The sequence below is a fragment of the Typopeltis vanoorti genome, chromosome 23 (genome assembly GCF_054136105.1).
Source record: "Typopeltis vanoorti isolate ZY-2024b chromosome 23, IOZ_Tvanoo_1.0, whole genome shotgun sequence".
NCBI classification, from domain to species: domain Eukaryota; kingdom Metazoa; phylum Arthropoda; class Arachnida; order Uropygi; family Thelyphonidae; genus Typopeltis; species Typopeltis vanoorti.
Window position 1 is genome coordinate 41,516,355 of NC_143571.1, and position 17,620 is coordinate 41,533,974.

Sequence of the window (17,620 nt, forward strand, 5' to 3'; positions counted from 1 at the left end):
TCTTGCAGGGATACCACATCTGCAATATTACTAATAATCCTTCCCAGCTTCACATCATCTGCAAACAACTGAATATCCCCTTGCAATCCACTGGCAATGTCATTGATATAAAGGTTAAATAATATTGGTCCTAGTACTGAGCCCCGTGGGACCCCACTTGTAACCCTCTGCCTCCTTGAAACTGTTCCACCATACACAACTCTCTGATACCTATCAGACTGCCAATCCTGAATCCAGTTGACCAATCTGATATCCAGACCCATGTGCTGCAACTTAAATATCAGCTTATCATGTGGCACCCTGTCAAATGCCTTTGCTAAGTCTAAGAAAATTGCAGTATATGCCTTTCCCTCATCTAATGTTCTTGTAACTTTATTATAAAAGGCTAGCATATTGCTAAAACAAGAGCACCCTTTCACAAATCCATGTTGACTCTCGCAGAAAACATTACCCTCATCTGCCCAATGTTGTATACGGTCCCTCACTACTTTCTCCAAGATCTTAACAACTACTGATGACACACAGACTGGCCTATAATTAGACAATTTCAGTCTGTTACCACCCTTATGCAATGGAACTATCTTACCTTCCTACCATTCCCTGGGCACCTTTGCCGAAGCCAGACTTTCATTGAAAAGCCAGGTTAAAGGCACTGTCAGTTCCCTAGCACATTCTCTCAAAACTCGTGGTGAAATACCATCCAGTCCCAAAGCTTTACTGACATCCAGAGTACTCAGTTTCTGAAACACACTCTCCTCCTGTACCTCTAAACCTCGAACCAGCCCTATCCCTCTAGCATTAAAACTGACTCCTCCAGGATGAAATACTCCAATAAAGTGTTCATTGAACAACCACTATGTCCTCTGCATCAGTCACTCTATTCCCATTTTTATCCCACAATATCATTTCTTCCACAGTCATTTCTCCTCTTACTGGCCACATAGCTAAAAAAATTCCCTAGGATTTTCTTTGGATCTTAGGGCCAATCTCCTCTCATATTCCAGTTTCACTTTCCTTACCACACTAGTCACTCTTCTGGCCTGTGTCTTATATTCTTCATGCATCTTCTCTTCACCTGTCTCCTTATATCTCTTCCGTAGCCTCTTTTTTGCATGCAATTCCTGTTTAATATTGTTTGTCATCCACTTTACTCCAAATTGTGTCCTCTTTTTCACTCGTGGTATACAACTTACCATTGCTGCTAATAAATATTCTTTCACAATTTCCCACACACTAATGATATCCCAGCCTTCCAATTCCTCCCTCCATGAAACTTCCCAAAGTTGACGTCTAAGACTATTATAATCACCTGCTTTATAATTCCACATAAGTTCCCATCTCCTTGATACTCCTGCATGTCTATTCATTTTCCAAGTCAAAACCATATGGTCACTCTCTCCAACTGGTGGAGGAGATGTCAACGCAGTTATTATCAACTCTTCTGATGCTATAACCAAATCCAAAATTCTTGAACCTCTTGTTCCCTCTGTTACATGTTGCCTAAGACATTTGTCCCTCAAGAATTCTAGAAATTCCATTCCCCTATTGCTACATGCATCTTCCTCTCTCCAATTTATACTACTGTAGTTAAAATCTCCCATAACAATCATTCTTCTTGCACTTGCCAAACTTAGCTGTCTAAACATCTCCTGGTTTCCATCCTCTGTGCTCCTGGGTCTGTAGCAACACCTCACTAAATATCCTGTCTTGTCTACCTCACACCATACGCTCTCAAAATCATTTGCTCACTTCCTTCCAAAGCCTCCACTCTTAGAGGACATAGGTCATCACTTACCATAAGCAGTACCCTACCACTATGCTTTCCTCTACTATCCTGACGAAAAATGCTATACCCAGCGAGTTCTATTCCTGTTGTTATATCCCCTTCTGTCAACCACGTCTCAGTGATCGCAATAATTTTTGGCCAGGCTAATGCTATCTGTGCCACCAATTCCTCTACCTAATTCCGGATACTCCTGGCATTAGTATAAAGCATATAAATGCCATTGTTTCTATACCCAGCACATTATCCCTTCTAGACTCCATGGGCTCAGTGTTACCTGACATTATCTCCCTTCTCCCAAGTATCCATTCCCACAAGAGGCCACCCCTGCAATCATCCTCCCTGGGACACACTGACTCGTTCAGAACAGCAATCTCTCCAGATGCCTACATCCTTCCTCATTCAAATGTAAACGGTCTCTCGCATACAATTCCTATCTTTCCTCAAACTCACTCCAAGCATACACATATACCAGTCCTCTCTTGTCACACATTCTCGCTATTATGCCATTCAATATCACCGCTCTTCTGCTCAGCTCATCATTATCATACCTAGGCAACACGCACACTATTTTTCCTCTCTCTGTCTTCTTCCGTACAGCCTCAAGCAAAAATCTCATATCTCTAGCTGCCTGACTTACATTACCACTCAAGTCATTCGTTCCTACCATCACAATCATCTCATCCACCCTTTTACCTCTCTTAATTGCCATAGCCACCTTTCTATTGTTCCTCCTGGCAAACACTCCTCATGCATCCTATCTTGAACACCACGAATCATTGAGTCGCCATACATTATATCTCTTACCATTCCCTCTCTCCTATTGTTTCGATTCTCTCCTCTTCTTTCATTCCCATAGGTCTCTCTCATTCCCTCTCCTCTACTGCTATTCTCTCTTCTAGCACTCCCATACATCTCTCTCATTTCTTCTCTCCTACTGTTTCCATTTTCTCCACTTCTAGCACTTCCATATCCCTCTCTCATTCTGTCTCTCCTACTGTTTCCATCCTCTCGTCTTCTAGCATTCCCATACCTCTCTCTCATTCCATCTCTCCTACCGTTTCCATTCTCTCCTCTTCTAGCACCCCATACCTCTCACTCATACTCCCTAAATTCTCTCTCTCCCCTACTCTGATTTGCCTTGCATTTATCTCTTTCATTCTCCTAATCTTATCTTTCATACTTCTGCTCTCGTTCACAAGACATTCCACCTCCTCTTTCAGCTCATCTATCTCCCTCTGCAAGTCAGTCACTCTTAATCTAAATTCACTCTCCCAAACAAAACCATCTCCTAAACTTTCACAGTCACTCACACCTTCCACACTATCAACTATTATTTTCTCATTCATATATATATTTTTTTCATTCTCTCCTAATTAAAAATATAGTTCAAATATAGTTTATTGTGTACATGTGTAATACTGCAGAGCAGAAAGCAAAAGGAGAAAATACTGCTCTATTTTCTCCAGACTAACCACTATGGCAAGCAAATCTACACAAATTGCCCCGAGGTCCAAGTATCCCTTAAATGGGACAGGGGTGCCAAGAATCACTGGGCTCAAAATGGTATATCCACTAAAACTAGGAACCTCGAATGAAGAACACTGTATGAAGCAGTAAGCTAAGAATTGCCATTTTCTTAGCTTATGAAATGTATCACTTTGGAAGTAGTGAAAACAATCATAAAAATGAAGTTGGAATAATATTAAACAAAGATGCCAATAAGTCACTGTTGATCTTCATCCCCTACTCGGATAGGATGATGTTATTAAAACTGAGAGGTCAACCACTAGGTATCAATCTTATACAGGTCTGTGCCCCTACTGCTGACAAGAATGATACTAGATCGAAGAATTTTATGATCGATTAAAAAAATACTATGAAAAATAATACAAAGAAATATATCTTAATGTAAAATTTGGGAAAGGCAGAAGTGGAGATATAGTTGGAAAACATGGATTGGGAACAAGAAATGAGAGAGGAATCCATCTTATTCAATTCTACCAAGAAGAGGAACTAATAATCAAAAATGGTTTAAGCTACCACCCTGAAGGCCATATACTTGCATCAGCACAGGATAATAATTCAAATATAGTCAGAAACCAAATTCATTACTTGCTCATTAATCGACAATTTCAAAGTTTCAAAAAGAGCACAAAAGCTATCTTAGTGTGGATGCTGCTTTTTTTTTTTTTTTTTATATTTTTGTATCAAGAAACATCAACAAAAAAAGGTTTGATCTAAGAAAGTTAAAAAATCCAGAGATAAGAAAAAAACTGAATCAAGATGTTAATAAGAGATAACACTTATCAAGAATGATGACATCATGAGGGCTGATGAATCATGGGACAAATTGAAATCTGTCTTCATAGAGAAATGTGTCAATACTGATTGGTGTCCTGATAGAACAGTAAAAAAGAAAGATTGGATAAATGATGAAATTCTCTCTCATGGATCAATGCAGATCATATAAAAATCACAGTCCAACAAAATATAAAGAGGTTCCGAAAATTATCAAAGACAAGATCAAAGAAATCTCGATGAATGAAAAATGTAAAGCAATAGAATTTCTATAGGAAAAGCATGACAGTTTTAATCTACACAAAAAGCTGAAAGAGACCTTGGGTATATTTAAGAAAAAACAACTATGTATCCTTTGAAACAAAAGTAGAAATAATATCCAAAAAAGATGATAAAATACAAGAATGGATGAAATATATAGAAGAATTCTTTATTGATAACAGACAAAACCCAGAAAATATTTATGAACAGATGGAAGGTCCATGCATTCTAAGATCAGAGGTAGAATATGTGCTGAACTCAGCTAAAATTAGGCCCTGATAGAATACCAGCAGCAATAGTCAAGTTATTACAACATTACTATATTTAACAAGATCTACAATATAGGCATAATCCTTCAAGACTGGTTACAGTTGAGATTCATCATGCTACCTAAAAAAAAAGCAAATGACAAAACTTGTAATGACTACAGAATGATCAGTCTAATGAATCATATTCTCAAAATGTTTCTGAAAATAATTCAAAAAAGAATATATAGAAAATGTTAAAATACCATCAATACTACCCAGTTCAGCTTTAGAAGCAGTTTGAGAACAAGAGAGAATCTTTTCTGTTCTCAAATCTTATTCCAAAAATGTAGTGACCAAAATAAGTATTCATTTGCTTCATCAACTTCGAGAAAGCATTTGACAAAGTTAAACACACTAAAATGATTGAATTATTAAAATGAATTGGATTAAGGCATAAGGATCATTGAAAACTTATATTGGAACCAAAAGGCATCTGTTCATTATTATTATTATTATTCGTGACACCTCCAATGAGTCCGAAGACTCATCGTGGGAGGACACCTACCACTGTCTCAACCACTACACCGAACGTCTACTACGAATCATCTCCATCAACGCCATCTACCGCCCACCTTCACAACTAGTATTTTTTTTCTGTAAATTGCGTGTGTTCTGAAGGGCCGATTTGTCTGTATGCGGGATGAAAAACCCGAGTTCCCAGGAGAAAAAACCCTGCTACCTCCATATGAGATCGGCTAACTCACCTTCGATTGAAATCGTCCAGACAAAGATTCCTCCCGTCGCGACAAGAATTGAACTTAGGCCTATTCCAATCGAAGGGTGCAATGTACTGTTGTTCTTCCAATTGCGCTACGGAGGCACTTTTTCATGTTGATGGCATTATTACAAACTTTATTAACATCAAAAGAGGAGTAAGGCAAGGATGCATGCTGTCACCTCTCCTTTTTAACATAACACAGAAGTCATATTTCAGAAAATTTTAAAAGGAAGAGAGGAAGGGATTAATGTAAATGGTGACATCAATAACATCTGACATGCTGATGACATAGCTCTCCTGGCTGACAATATTTAGGATCTTCAAAATATTCTTGAACTAGTGAACGAAGAGAGTGAAAAAAATAGGATTAAGAATAAATATCACCAAAACTAAATTCATGGTCATAAGCAAGAAACTAATTCTTAATTCAGCACTTTCTTTAAATGGGAAACAAATAGAAAGAGTTACAAAATTTAAATATCTCAGATGCTAGTTAATTGAATAACGCAACCCAGAAATGAAAATAAAAGTTAGAATAGAAATGGCAAGAAAAAATTTTCTCCTGATGAAATCAACACTGTCTAACTGCAATTAAAATTTAGAACTTAAAGTACACATGGTTAAATGCTATATATGGTCTGTACTGCTGTATGTTGCAGAAACTTGGACCTTGAAGATATCAATAAAAAAAACTTGAAGCCTTTGAAATGTGGTTATATAGACAAATGTTAAAAATCCCATGGACAGCAAAAACATCCAATCAAGAAATACTGGTACAAATGGGGAAATCATGTGAACTTTTAGATACCATAAAAAAAGAAGAAAAACTGCATATCTTGGTCACTTACTTCGTAATAAAAGATATAAGCTTCACAATTGATTATACAAGGGAAGATAAATGGAAGAAGAGAACAAGGAAGATGAAAAAATTCTTGGATTGCAAACATTAGACAGTGGACTGACACGAGCTCTGACAGACTATTCAGAATGACTAAAGATCACACAAGATTCGCCAAGGTAGTCACTGACCTCTGATAGGAGATGGCACTCAAAGAAGAAGAATGGATCATAATTTCAACTCCTCCTTCACCATGACTTTTCAGCAATATGTAAAATATAATTGCTCATTTTAGTAATTTTTTCTTCTATTCTTGTTTCAGAAACTTCAAGAATATCTCAATTTATTTTTGCCAGTGCTTTACACAGTTCTTCTTTTTCTTCTCCTTTCAAAGTTTTGACATTATAAGAACAAATGTTTTATTTCCTTATCAGGATGTTCTTCATAGATGTATTATTCAGAAAAGACCTCCCATTCGAATCCAAAAGGACCTCCCATTTGGATTTAAGTCAATTCTATCATTAGTCTGAGAAGTAGATATCACATTTGAGAGAAAATGCCCATTTCAGCCTTCGCTGTTTTACTCCCTTCAATTCTTATTAACTCCTTTTGTTTAAGAGGGATATCTGGTCAATCCTCCAATTGATTCATTCTACTAAATAAGGCAAATAAAAAGATAAGGCAGACTCCCACTGCAGGAGGAGGAGAAAAAATGTAATAAAATAGGAAAGATTCACCCCTAGCTCACGAATACTCCCTCGATGAGTCTGTCGACTCCTTGGAGTTGCCCAGAACAACAACAACAATAATAATACTCTAATATCAATGGAGGAAAGGGGAAAGAAAGAAAGAAGAGTGGGGACCAGTCTACAGATAATATAACAGATGTATATTTAAGTAAGGCATGGTCTAGTATCAGGTACCTCAAGTTTGCCATTCCTGTACTCATTAAAGTGAGTCCTTCAGGAAGGCTCACTTTAGTGAGTACATATAGTACTATGTACAGAAGGAAAAATTGTACAGATGTAGTGCTAAATGATACCATACAATACAAAATATGTGTTGCTAACATTAACACAAAATGGCAATATAGGGTGATACAAATATAAATTAAAGATACCAAGAAATTATATATTTGGTTTAATCCTTTATCCAACTTTATGCAGACAAGTTTGTGCCTGAAGTATTTTCAGGACTGGGGCAATTCGTGGTAAAGGTTACCACCTTTACTTCACATCACATGCCTTAGTATCCAATAAAGCGAAGCACATGTCTGCAAGATATTGTGCTCAGGACACAGACTAATCATCACTAACACCATGTTTCAACATAAAGATGTGCACAAGTTCACATGGAGAGAAGATGCAAGAAATAAGAAAAACCTCATTGACTATGTCATCGTTGATAGTGATATCTTCATGCTCGTTCAGGATACAAGCTTGTGCAAAGGATCTGAAATTGAAAATGTCCATTACTTAGTGCTAAGCAGGATAAAAATGGATATCACACCGAAAAGAACAGGATGTAAAAAACTTTTAAAAATAATTAAAGTTAAGCAACGTTCACAAGTAAATTATATACGACTATACAACCTTTTTCTTCAATTATTGAAGAAAAAAATGAAACAAATTGAAAACAAGAACCAAACCTTGGAGTCTCAGTGACAAACTCTGAAGAAGACTGATTGATTCTAGGGTGGTATGTGGTGAAGTTATCTGCAAGGATAGAAAACTAAGAACAGAATGGCAGACACAAGAAGTTAAAGAAGCAGTCCAGGAAAAGAAGAAAGCATACAAAAAGTTCCTAGCAAATAAATCAGCACATGCCCTAAAAAGAATACAGAGAAAAATGTATGAGAACTAAGCTGTGTAGAAGTAGCTAAATAAAAGTCATGGGAAGACTATTAAGAATATAGAAAATAAATATCATGAAGGACAAAGGTGGCAAAATGTTTTGGAGACTATTGAAAAAGCTTAGAAATCGAGGAAAGATTACTGTAAAAGGAATCAAAGATGATAAAGATCACACGAAAAACTGAAGATAAGGATATCCTAACTGTCTGGAATAATTACTTTGAAAGACTGTTAAATGAACTAAGCAGTGACAAAATCATACTAGAAAATTTTCAAGAGAAAAGCAAAGAGGAATACATATCAATACTTAAGATAGAAAAAGCCACCAAAAACTTGAAATGTGGAAAGGCAGCTGGAGTAGATTATATTCGACCAGAAATGCTTAAATATGGAGGTATAAAAGTTTTGCAGTGGCTATACTGCATAATTCAGAGAGCCTTTTCAGAAGATCCAATTCTAATGATTGGAGTAAAGCTCTATAGTACCCATCCATAAAAAAGGGAATAAAACTGAATGTGAGAATTACAGAAGAATTTCTCTACTAAATATTCCAGGTAAGATTTATGCAAGCATACTTGAATAGAAGTTGGGAAAGATTGTGAAAGAGAAACTTGAAGAACAAGCTGGGTTCAGGCTAAATAGAGGTTGTCAAGATCAGATTTTCACTTTAAGACAAATAGTTAAGAAATCGTGGAACAAGAATCTGCACTTAAGTTTCGTAGATCTAGAAAAGGCATATAACAAGATGCCCAGAGAAAAGCTTTTCAAATCACTATAATTATATGGGGGCAAATGGAACATTATACAGAGCCATACATAGTCTATATTTAAGTTGTCAGCAGTTAGAATTGAAGGAAATACAGGAAGATGGTGTAATGTAAAATCAGGGGTAAGAGAAGGATGCACATTACCTCAACTCAACTCTTATTCATCATCTATATGGATCATATTATGAAAGAAAGTGACATCAAACCTGATACTAGAACTGGATATGTCAAACTTAGCTCTTTGCTTTATGCAGACGATGTTGTACTCCTAAACACATCTAGTGCAAGTCTCCAGGATTCACTAACTAAATCGAATAACAGCTGTAACAAATTTGGCACGTAAATCAGCTATAAAAAGACCAAAACTATGAAAATAGGCAGGAGCATAAAAAACTTCAGCTGCAATCTGAATGGAGATCCTAAGAACAAGTAAAATATTTTAGCTATTTAAGCACAGTTTTTAATGAAGAGGGCAGGTTAAATCTGGAAATAGACATTGGTGGGTAGCCAGCTAAATAAATTTATATGGAATAAGAAAGAAATTAGCCAAAACACCAAACTAGCAGTGTAGAAGACAGTGTTCAAACTAGTTTTAGGTTATGGATCTGAGAGATGGGATAGAAATAAAGCACTTGATCAGACTAGACCACAGATATGAGGGGTCTGAGAAAAGTTAGAGAAGTGAATGGATGGTATCAATGGCAGAATCATATTAAAAATGATGATATTAGAAAGGAACTTGACATTATTAGCATTCAAGAATATGTAAGCAGAGCTAATCTAAAGTATTATGGCCACTTAAATAGAATGGTGAACAAAGGTTAGCAGAAGAGGTGTCTAATGCCAAGATGGCAGGAAAGAGACCCAGAGGAAGACCAAGGTCTAGATCAGGGGTTTTGCAAAGTGGTTGATATAGACTCCTGGAGGTCGATGTGACTATCCAAGGGGTTGATAAATGTCTAGGGGTCAATAAATACCTAAAACGATTTTGAGTAACACCTAATAAATATGCAATACCAATTGGCTGATCGGCTGAGCCAACGAGGGAGAAGCACACACACTCTCCCCGATGAAGACATCTAGAACAGAGACAATCAGAGCTAGGGCGTATTTATCGCCCATAGCTATCAGAGTGGTGTTCAGTAATCTGATAACTTTGAATTTACCGTGTAATTTTTTTATAGTTATAGTGCCCACAATGGCAGCCCCTGATAGTAAGAAGAAGTGCTGCCAGTATTCGCAAGAGTATTTAAAATTTGGAATTATACCATCATTTACCAATGAAACAATGCCTATTGGGCTATTATGTGAAAAGACTTTCAGTAATTCTTTTCACATAATAGCCCAATACCCAATTCGATATTCATGAAGCCTGCAAGGATGAAAGACTATATCGAAAGGGTTCACTCTGATAAGAAAAACAAAGATCTTAATTTTTTTAAGGTACTTCAGTACCTTAAAAAATTAAGATCTTTAAAAATTAAGATTCTTCTTAAAATTAAGATTAAGAAGAAAAGATCATAAAATGACCAAATTTAAAGACATTTTTAAATGCACCTGCCAGTGAAGATTATGAAGGAAGACTGAAGGCATCATACAGTATCTCTCTTAATATAGCAAAGAAAGGAAAACTACATACCATCAAAAGTTGGCGATTGGTAGAGCCTCTGCTACTAATGGCTCGCAAAAAGTTAAGCAAGTTTGAAGACGGTTAGTAGTTGGAAGGAGACACATTCATTCGCTGAGTCTTTTGACTCCCTGGAGGTTTCACATAATAATAATACCAGTGGTGAGATCATCACAGCAGCCATTAAAGATGTGATTGAAACTGTTATCAAGAAAGACTAAACCTGTTTTAAAATGTATACCTTTAAGTACAAGGACAGTAAGCCAGGTTGTTGATGAGATGGCCAATAACGTGGAGAAAACTTTGGGGTCAGAGCTTCAACATTGCAAGTTTTCCATCCCACTTGATGAGTCAATGTTTGGTAGTTCAAACATCCTCATGGCCTATGTGAGGTATAATAGTTAAATCCTAAAGTGCATTGTTGATAAGTTTTTGTTTGCGACCTACCTTAAAGCTGATGCAAAAGGTGAGACAATTTTGTGATACCTAGAGGATTATTTGAAGAAACTTAATGTTTCCTTCAAAAATATTACTGTAGTAGCTACTGACAGTGCACCAGCAATGGGTGGCCATTACAGAGGATTTACATCCTTACTCAAGGATGCAAATCCTTGAGAAAGGATTTGCATGAAATAGGTTTGTGCAAATGAAAAAGTTCCCGATGTGCATTACACAGAAACCATCTTCTAGCCAAGAATCATTATCATCATATTCCTGATATATACCCTCAAGGGGTATACAGGATATGATAGTACTACATGAAAAATTTACATCATTACTATCTACAATTTTCCTCCAAATCAGTTCTAGCCAAGAATCTAAGTGGCAAACTGCATGCTGCCTTAAAAGTGTGTATCACTTTTAAGGTAGCATGCAGTTTTCATCCTCTGAATTTGCAACTATTTGCAATGTTGTGTGAAAAAATAATGAAACCTTTAACCAACTTCTTTTGCACACTGAGGTAAGGTGGTTGTCAAGAGGTGATTCTTTGCAAAGACTTGTTGACTTGTATGACTCCACTGTCAAGTTTCTTATGGATGTGGACCAATCACTGTGATGAGTTTAAAAAGTGTAAAAATCAACTAATCGATTTGGCAGCCCTATAGTTAAAATTTAACGAAATACAGAAATGTCTGCAAAGTAAAGATGTTACCATTATTCAGGCATGAACAATCCTAATAGGCTTACAAGCTGAAATAGGCCTATTTAAATTTTCATTGGCATGTAAAAATTACAGCTATTTTTCAAACTTGGAGCAACTGAAAGATGGAGAAGAGGAAAAATTTTCAGACCGTGACCTAGAGATATACATAAATTACCTAGAAAAATTAAAAGAAGACTTTAAAATATGTTTCGAGGACTTGGAGAAAATGCATGTACCTGACTGAATTGTTACACCGTTTGATTTGAAAATAGAAAATACAGACACTGAATTTGACTTACAAAATGAGCTCGTTAATGTGTGTATGGATCTCAAAGCTAAATCCTTGTTTAAAAATAAAAGCCTCAGTGACTATTGGAGCAATGTAAATATTAATAATAACTATCAAAAGCTTAGTGCAACAGTTCAACCCATTTTACTTGCATTCCCAAACATGGTTGAAGCAGGTTTTAGCCATGCGAATTCACTTTTAACAAAGGAGAAGAACAGAATGAACCTGGAAGAGCATGGTGACTTAAGGCTAAAACTTACCAATATCCAACCAAATATTGATGCAATGGCTACTATTCAGCAGACACATCCTTCTCATTAACCATTCCGAGTAAATCAATAAAATGTAAATTTTTAATGTTCTTTATAAATTTCTTTTAAGTATTTCTTATCGAGAAGCAGTAATGAAGTAAAAGGGTGAAGAAATTATTTTTAAATTGAGAAATTTATTATTGATAATATAATGGGGGAGGGGTCGATGAGGAATCAATGGTCTAAAAAGCTTGCCGACCCCTGGTCTAGGTAGATTGATTTGGTCAGAAGTGCCTTCGAAGCATGAAATGTTAGATATGACAATATTGGAGCTCACAAGTAATAGACTGATTTGGAGGAAAACCGTTGATAGGAGATTAATAATAATGTAAACTTAATCACGTAGTACTGTCATAGTAACCTGACCACCCCTTGGAGGTACATATCAGGAAATTGATGATGATGATATTTAAAAGAATTTAAAGAACTAAATTAAAGCTAGATTTAAATTGGATGAGCATTGTGTGCAATAATGTGTACCTCCCACAATGAGTCTCTGACTCCATGGAGGTCAAATAATAATAATAAATGCTAAATTATTATTTAACACTAAACACAGGAGCAAACACAACTCACAACTCTGCACTCACTCAAATCCTTCCAATCTAGGGGTTAAAAACAAACACACCCACTTATCAGGCACTTACACAACCATGGCGTAGGTCTCTGGATCATGAACTTTAAAATCTCACTAAAGGATTGAATGACAACTACTCCATTACATCAGAACTGGATATGAAGAAATATTTAATGCTGCATGCAAAGCCCTCCAGGATTTTGACTATCCCAGCCCATTCATTTCCCTCCCTCTCAATCTGAACTCACAATAAGCTTAAACTCATACCTTAATTTTTTTCTAATGCAAACAACCTATCTCCAACCATTCTTCTGACCTCCTTACTGCAGTACCAGCCAATCTACTCCAATAATAACATCTAAGAAATTTTCTAATGTGACCTTTAACAAGGATTTCTCAAATGCTAGATTCATCAGGCTGCTAAAGATATCAACAAGAAGGCTCTAGGTGCAACAGGTATCACTAATAGATCTACTAACTATAATGGGTGTCAGCATTATAATAGGTTCTGTCAAGGGAACAAATAATGTTGTACTTTGGAATACTGACACCTGTTACAGTTAATAACAAGGTATCAGCATTTTGTTCAACCCTGCTTCCACCTCTTTTGCACACTGATGGCAATATTGATTTACTACTCAAAGAAATATCAATTTCCTAGCTTCTCACGTTACTTCCAATTCTTATGCCAATGATATGTGAGAGACCAGGCTTCTGCCTTTTCTTTAGGAAATGATGCTAAAAAAGTATCAGAAAGATAAAAGCAGGATTGCACAAAAGTTACATATAATTATTTAAATATAAAGAGCCAATAGGCTTCATTTCGGCGATATAAACATTATTCAAATTAAGGGGATATTAAATCCCACATTGTTTTAAAACCGAATAAGAAACTCAAAGATTGGAATCAGAGAGTTTCATGCGGAATATAGTAAACTATAAAGTATTGGCGAATTACTAGCGTGAGCTAATGCAAGTAGTCATAGTATGTAGTACAATCTCGGGCAACTCTCTGAGTTTCTTATTCGGTTTTAAAACAATGTGGGATTTAATATCCCCTTAATTTGAATAATGTTTATATCGCCGAAATGAAGCCTATTGGCTCTTTATATTTAAATAACTTAATGGTTGCACCTGGTTGACAACTCGTATAGCAAAGTATATAAGTTCTTTTCGCTATACCCTTTGGTATCTTTTGGTCTAGCTACTCACTGATGAAGCCTCAAAAAAGGCTGAAACCGGTCTGGGTAGTGTAATAACAGCATACATTTCCTAGGAAATGTGTTTTTACATTATGGAAAATACCTAAGAATAGCGATCTGAACTTTCCCCACCTTTGCAACGAGTTGCCCGAGATTGTACTACGTACTAGGACTACTTGCATTAGCTCACGCTAGTAATTCGCTGTTACTTTATAGTTTACTATATTCGGCATGAAACTCTCTGATTCCAATCTTTGAGTTTCTTATTTGGTTTTAAAACAATGTGGGATTTAATATCCCCTTAATTTGAATAATGTTACATACAATAGTACTAGCAAGTATGCAAAAGCATGACTTCCATTTGGACATGATGAAATATCCTGCCTTTTTCAAATATCAGTTTTGGAAAGGTGAAAGGGGGTTAACCCACTTTGTATGACCATTGTGATATAGACTGACTGCAGCTAGAAAAGAACTCAATAGACTGTTTGTCAGGCAATTCAGACCATGGTCTATATTGCTTGAAAAACAACATCCATTCATTGGCTTCTCTCCAGATATTCCAGGGATATCTGGTATTCTGGAAAATGTGAATAATTTGTACAAGTTTACTGGCAATGGCATGTGCCTTGGCATCTATCTGCTGGTTTGGTGCCGTTGGCACAAAAAAGAGTTGTAAACACTGAAATCTCCAAAAGAAGATACTTCAATATTAGGAAGTGAGGTGAATTTGATTGTAAAAAAAAAAAAAAAACTTCAGAATATCTGGTGACTTTAAATTCATCAATTCATCAATACAAGCATTGATGAATTTCAGCAATTGGGGCAGAGAAATTTTAGCCAGAGAAAATCAAAAAAGATAAATTATAATGAGCTCTTTATTGGCACCATTATCAAATTCCACCAACATCACCATCTTCAAAAAATCCAGTTATACTTGAAAACTTAATACTCCTAACATATTAAATATAATTTCATGACTACTTTGTTTTTAGCAATGTATATATAACCTGTTTAAAATATAGCCTACCATTTTGATATATAAAGTGGAGTTCCATCCCAATTAAATTGGCTTTTCTATAAACACTGTCATTATCATATAGATAACATTCTAAACTGGATGCTCATTGATATGGCAAACTGAAAAGTTCAATAACAAATGAGGAAAATAAAATTTCAGTTGTTGTTTCATTCAATACATAAATGGACTTCGCTGGGATGGGACCTAAGACCACATATATTTGTAAAGTGAATGAGGAAGGATTTGGGGAGTTGCCTTTTTTGTGTATGTAATTATTTCTTTCCTGATTGTTTTTTTTTATGGTGAGCTGAAATTGGGATAACAAAGAACATACAGTAATGATTTTTTTTTTTTTTTTAATTAAGTTATACATAGAGGAAATACAAATTCTTTGCAAATCATATCTGGCATTTCTCCCCACATACCACTACTGGAGTTCCTACAAGGCATACCTGGCAGAATAGTGGCAGCAAGATTATTTGACAGCTGAATTGAAAGAATCTAGAAAGATTGCCATCACGTTCAGTCTAGTAAGCTATCCAGCAGCCAGACTGCAAAATATTCATCAGTTATATCATAGTGGTATGAATGATGCTGTGCAGAAGGAATGCAAGAATTAGGAGAATTAAAAGTGAAAGAATTGGAGATGTATCAAGTGTTGCAAGGGTTAAATGCTAATAAGGCTGTGGGAATTATTAACATCTAACCTGACCAACACATGCTTGACCGATACAACTCCTGTAATCCACATTCTCTCAATCAATGGATGACATATTACTATATATTTTTAAAGAATTTGCAAAAGAGTTTGCCATGCCCTTGTCCTGGTTATTTAATGAGAGTCTTGCAGTGAATAAGGGTCCTAAGGTGTGGAAAGAAGGCAAAATATTACCTCTGCACAAGCATGGTTCGAGAACAGAAGTTTCCACTTATAGACCAGTCTGTACATTTGCAGTTGTGTTCTGTATATCTGCAGAGTTTCAACAAAGTGTTGAAAAAAATTGGTTAGAAATAGAATACAAGATTCTCTATAATGGTCAGCATGGGTTTGAAGGACAGGTCTTGTTTTAGCAATCTGCTTATATTTTATGATAAGGTGACGAATGTGTTGGATAAGGGAGAATCATATATAAAGTAATATTCTTGGACTTCACAAAAGCATTTGATAGATTACCACATGATAAGTTGGTGTACAAGCTCCAGGATTAGATAGGAATAGATAGTACATTGGTTAGATGGATTGGAGACTGGCTCTCTGAACGATACTAGCAAATTGTGTATGATGGGGATGTATCTCAGAAACAGGAGGTGACCAGTGGCATGCCTCAGGGTACTGTTCTTGGGCCCTACTGTTAAACTTGTTTGTTAATGATATTTCATGTGGATTGACTGGGGATTTTCAAAAGTTTGCCAATGATGCAAAGTTAGGTAGAATTATCAGAAATGCCAATGTTAATTCTCTGCAAGAAGATTTGAACAGACTTTTAGCTTGGACAAATGAGGGGTTGCAGTTTCAATGTTAATAAATGCAAGGTGTCACACTTTGGGATACAGAGATATAAGGCTATTAAAATTGTCTATTAAAATTGAGTTATGTTAGACATTATCATGAGATCCAACTTTTTTTTAAGGGTACAGGATATTTCTTTTTGGATATTATTATTATTATTATTTGGTAACCATGAAGTCAACAGACTCATTATGGGAGGCTCACTCAACCAGCAACATGTCTATTGTAATGCGCTTTGAAGTTATTTACATTACCTGCACCCACAATGCATTCTGCTCACCTGAAGTACAACTCTACTGTATTGGTAGAGCTTTACTTCAGGAAGTGGATGAGATTCAGGATCTTAGAGCGATGGTGGATAGTGGACTGAAGTTCCAAGGGCAAATCACACATGTTGCAAAGACTATATATCATATTGCTGCTATGATAAAAATTACATTGTTGGTCAATTGGTAGAGCCTCTGCTACTAATGACTAACATAAAAAGTTAAGCAAGTTTGAGCACAGTTAGTAGTTGGAAGGGGTTCAATAGTTCAATGCTGTTGGCACACTCTCCCTCGATGAGTCTTTGAACTCCCTGGAAATGTCACATAATAATAATATAGGGATAAGGAGGTGGTGGTGTATCTATATAAGGCATTGGTCATACCACATATGGATTATTGTGCTCAATAATGAGTGGGGACACCTAGAGAGGGTCCAAAGATGAATAACCAAAGTGATATCAGGACTCTAGAGTGTTAGTTATGAAGAGCTTTTGAGAAAATGTGGATTACAGAGGTTGGTGGATAGGAGGAGAAATAGAAACCTTCAAGTTAGTTAAGGGATTGTATCAGATTAATACAGAGAAAATTATAAAACGAGTGGATGTTAAGATGGGAAGAATAAGAGGCCATCCCTTGAAGTTGTATAGGGATATGGTGAAGAAGGGAGTGAGGAGTAGGTTTTTTACATGGAGAATTGTTAGTGAACAGAATGCATTGCCTGAATGAGTTGTGGGTGCAGGTAATGTAAATAACTTCGAAGCACATTACAATAGACATGTTACTGGTTGAGTGAGCCTCCCACAATGAGTCTGTTGACTCCATGGTTACCAAATAATAATATCCA

At 36.1% G+C, this 17,620-nt stretch overlaps 1 protein-coding gene across 2 annotated transcripts in view; it reads right to left on the bottom strand.

The window, feature by feature from the left end:
- Positions 1-17,620, bottom strand: part of LOC150093796 (uncharacterized) — a 544,781-nt gene that overhangs the window by 511,357 nt on the left and 15,804 nt on the right. The gene's annotated exons all lie outside the window — the stretch shown is intronic.